The sequence below is a fragment of the Pseudophryne corroboree genome, chromosome 6, assembly GCF_028390025.1.
Source record: "Pseudophryne corroboree isolate aPseCor3 chromosome 6, aPseCor3.hap2, whole genome shotgun sequence".
In the NCBI taxonomy this organism is placed as follows: Eukaryota; Metazoa; Chordata; class Amphibia; order Anura; family Myobatrachidae; genus Pseudophryne; species Pseudophryne corroboree.
In genome coordinates this window covers 390,418,171-390,422,704 of record NC_086449.1, presented here as the reverse complement: position 1 = coordinate 390,422,704, position 4,534 = coordinate 390,418,171, and the positions used below count along the sequence as shown (strand labels likewise).

At 43.2% G+C, this 4,534-nt stretch overlaps 1 long non-coding RNA gene across 1 annotated transcript; it reads left to right on the top strand.

Annotated features, from left to right (window-relative positions):
- The first annotated feature begins 2,547 nt into the window (after nt 1–2,547).
- On the top strand, nt 2,548–4,080 carry LOC134935316 (uncharacterized). Its single transcript, XR_010180049.1, has 3 exons — nt 2,548–2,590; nt 2,905–2,926; nt 3,952–4,080. It is a non-coding gene; the product is annotated as an uncharacterized LOC134935316 (long non-coding RNA).
- Nucleotides 4,081–4,534: the final 454 nt, after the last annotated feature.

The window sequence follows — 4,534 nt, the reverse complement described above, 5'->3', positions numbered from 1 at the left end:
GCTATTGTTCTTTTCTGAGTGAGTAATTGTCAAGCATACATTTTGACGTTTGTTCGTGTTTAGCATATAGACAGTATTGCATACTTTTTGCGAAATTCCGTTTGTGAGTATTCGTGCATTCGTCTTGTTGTTAAATGCAACTGTTTGTTGTAGCAATTTTTTTTTGTTTATTAAATATTAAATGTTGTTAATCTATATTTTGAATGTAAATTTATAATACTAAACCTGTGCTTTAGTGTTTCTGTTTTGTGGACTAATGTAAAAATGTTGTTCTTACTGTCATTTTTGGTCTCTTGTAGGTGTCTTATTTTGGGAGATTTATCCCCTTTTGGTTTGTGTTGTTTAGTGTGCCCCAAAACACTAATTTACTGCTGTTTTTAAAGGAGCAGGTAAGTCCCCTTGGCCTGTGTTTGTGGCTGTTTGTGTTAATGGGCTCTATGTGTGCTTACTGTCATTTTTGGTCTCTTGTAGGTGTCTTATTTTGGGAGATTTATCCCCTTTTGGTTTGTGTTGTTTAGTGTGCCCAAAAACACTAATTTACTGCTGTTTTTGGAGGAGCAGGTAAGTCCCCTTGGCCTGTGTTTGTGGCTGTTTGTGTTAATGGGCTCTATGTGTGCTTACTGTCATTTTTGCTCTCTTGTAGGTGTCTTATTTTGGGAGATTTATCCCCTTTTGGTTTGTGTTGTTTAGTGTGCCCAAAAACACTAATTTACTGCTGTTTTTGGAGGAGCAGTTAAGTCCCCTTGGCCTGTGTTTGTGGCTGTTTGTGTTAATGGGCTCTATGTGTGCTTACTGTCATTTTTGCTCTCTTGTAGGTGTCTTATTTTGGGAGATTTATCCCCTTTTGGTTTGTGTTGTTTAGTGTGCCCAAAAACACTAATTTACTGCTGTTTTTGGAGGAGCAGGTAAGTCCCCTTGGCCTGTGTTTGTGGCTGTTTGTGTTTGTTCAAAGTGTTTTGCTTATGTTTGTCATCCATCTTTATAATAAATTAAATCATTTTTCCCAGGATTGTTCTGCAAAGTAGTGCTGTTCTTGCCTGTACTAGCTACTAAAGGGCTAAATTTTTATTGGAATCTATTTTAGATGTCGAACCTATTTTTCGTTATTTATACTTAGGTGTTTGTTATGTCTTTGATGCTCTTATTATGTGTCTGTATTGTTGGTTGACATTTTTTTTTTTTTTTAGAAAAAACTATGTAAGTTTCACACTTTTAATTTGTGTTTTTCCTTTTTTGTCTCAATTTCAAATTGTTCCGGAATTGAACCCAGAAAAAATGTCGTATGCTCCTGCAGTAAGTTGACACCCCGTTTTTAGTTTTTTTATTTTTATTTTTGGATTGCATTTGTCTTATTCAACATATCTTTTTAATTTTTTTTTAAAGTGTGTGATGTCAGTGTTTGTGGCAGCAGAAGCCCTCCCACCCCAACCCACGGCAGCACTCCCACCCCAACCGCCAGCCCCACAACCACAACCGGCTCCTCATCAACCAAGGCAACGGAGGCGTGCTAGGCCACCAATTTTCCGCACCCGTGTCCTACTTTTTGGGATGCCAGATGATGTTGTTGTGCGTAGATACAGGCTGCCACCACATCTAATCCTAGACACTCTCTCCATAATAGAGAGTGATCTGGAGTCTTCAATTCGGTATCCTACAGCAATACCACCATTGACACAATTCCTTGCTGTGTTACATTTTTTGGCCACAGGGTCTTTTCAACATGTTGTTGGAGACCTGGTTGGCATGTCGCAGGGCCAGTTCAGTAAGGTCCTGCGGCGTGTCAGCCAGGCTTTCATAAAGCGGGTTAAGCAATTTATTGCTATGCCTTTGGATGTTGGTGCCCTAGATGTGGTGAAGCGGCAATTTGAGGAAGGTGGTAGTCGCTTCCCACATGTTATTGGGGTTGTGGATGGCACACATGTAGCTATTGTGCCACCAAGACATAATGAAGAAATTTATAGAAACAGGAAACTGTTTCATTCTCTGAATGTAATGGTTGTTTGTGGGCCATCCCTCCAGATCCTTTCCCTGAATGCCAAGTTTCCCCGAAACTCGCATGATGCTTATGTCATTAGACAATCAGGGATATGGCACAGATTAAGATCAAGTCAACGAGCAGACATGTGGTTATTGGGTGAGTTGGCCAACATAATTTCCTGCCATTTTTAAACAATTTTAGGAATATACTATTTCTAATTTTTTCTTCTCCTCAAACAGGAGACCGTGGATATCCTTGCACCCCCTGGCTCATGACTCCTTACCGTAATCCCAGGCCAGGACCACAGACGGCATTTAACTCCGCGCTTACTGCCACTAGACAGCTGGTGGAGCGCACAATTGGGGTCCTTAAAGGCCGGTTTCGTGTGCTCCACCGCACTGGTGGCGACATCATGTATTCGCCGGAGATGGCAAGTAAACTAGTGGTCCTGTGCGCTATACTACATAACATCGCGGTAAGGAGTAGCGTAGAGCTTCCTCAGACAGAGGAATTGGCTGATGAGGAGCCAGGGGTTGTCCGTCGCTTCGGTGGGGGGAGTGTTACATGGAGGGGAAGCCAAGTCAGGGCAAGCATTGTTGAAGAATATTTCAGGTATAGTGTTTTTTTATTTACTTTTTGAAATTAATCAAAAACACAGTATGCTTATGCTCATTTAGTAACGCAGAAATTTGGCTTACTATTGTAAGGTCATTGTGTAATTATTCGGGTGTGTGGGAATCTCTAATTATGTTTATCAAAAATAACCGTAAACAGGTTAAGCTTACAATGTGTTATTTTCGAATCTAATAATGTGATGTTGCTAAATAGTGTCCTTATTTTTTTTCTTTCATAAAATCCTGTTTAAAAAAAAAAAAAAAAAAAAAAAACAAATGAAAATGAATGTTGACCACTTTGTGACTGTCCAGCTGAATTATCACACAAACTGTGGTGAGTACACAGATATTTTTACAAATTCTTAAAAAAGTGTGTGTGTGTGTCTGTGTTTGTGTGGGTGTTTTAGTTGGTTGTGTGTTAAATTATTTTTTTCTTTTTTCTCTTCCGCGACTGCGTATTTCCGCTCGAGCGAAATTACCACTGTGCTCTTCACAGCATTGCAAAGATCAATAAAGTTAATTGAAATGACGACATAGATTTTAGACAAATCACATGCTAACACACACTATAAATATATGCCCAAATAAGGAAAACGCCATTGCCATGATGCGTGCAGCACCTTTCACCAGGCGGGAGCTCCGCGTCCTGGTTGCGGTGATGGACCGCCGCGTAGGCCGCGTTGGGCGCTTTATCCCAAATCGGGTTAAGCGCGAGGCCTACGCGGAGGTCCGCCACCTACTGCGGTCTCGCGTCCGCAGCAGGCGGACCATCATTCAACTGGAGAGGAGATGGAGTGATCTCCGCAGGAGGACTCCTGAACTGTTGGCGGAGATCCGCCAGCAAATCCGGGCACTGCGTGCACGCAGTAAGTTACATTACATAACAGAGATTATTAGCATAAATTTTGCAAAATTACACTAAGTGGTAGTCTGTAATTGCAACACTGACTGAACAAATTTAATAAATATGACAGTGTGTGTGGTTAGGGCAAACAGTACTGACTGTAGCAAAGTGATTCAAAACAAGTGCATGTTGTCCAGAATTAATACCCAGGCTGGAAACTGTACCAAATAACTTGATCAGTGGTGTCTATATAATAAGGTGGCTTGAATAGTGATCTGGTGATGTTGCCTATACCAATCAATATGACTCAATGGAATAGATTCAGTAATGAGCATAAAAAAAGTTTAGTAGAATCATTTTGGTTGCTGTGGCCAACATGAAGAGTTAGAAAAATCTTAATAAAAAAAAAAAAAACAAGCCCTGTGTCTTTTACATGGGACAGAACAGTGTAATTGACAAATGGTGTTTCTGAAATTTAACATGCAATCTAAAATATAACACATATATCATTATAGGACGACCACAACGGCAACCAGATGCAGGGAGGCAACATCAGGCCCCTTCTCAGCCCCCCTCCCCTTCTCACTCCCCCTCCCCTTCTCACTCCCCCTCCCCTTCTCACTCCCCCTCCCCTCCCCTTCTCACTCCCCCTCCCCTTCTCAATCCCCCTCCCCTTCTCACTCCCCCTCCCCTTCCCAGTCCCCCTCACCTTCCCAGTCCCCCTCAGCTTCCCAGTCCCCCTCACCTTCCCAGTCCCCCTCAGGTTCCCAGGCCCCCTCAGCTTCCCAGTCCCCCTCAGCTTCCCCGGCCCCCTCAGCTTCCCAGGCCCCCTCCCCTTTCCACTCCCCTTCTCAGCCCACCTCTCCTTCTCTTTCTGTGCCCCCTTCTCCTCCTTCCCAGTCCCCTTCTCCTTCTACTTCCAACTCCCCTTCTCAGCCCCCCTCACCCTCTATTGGACAAACATTCTCTCCGCCCCCCTCGCCATCTCAATCAGACCCACCCTCAGAAATTACATCCCCAATCCCTCCTCCTTACCCCATCTCTCCTCCTTCCCCAATCCCTCCTCCTTCACCCATCCAGACTCCTTCCCCCATCCCT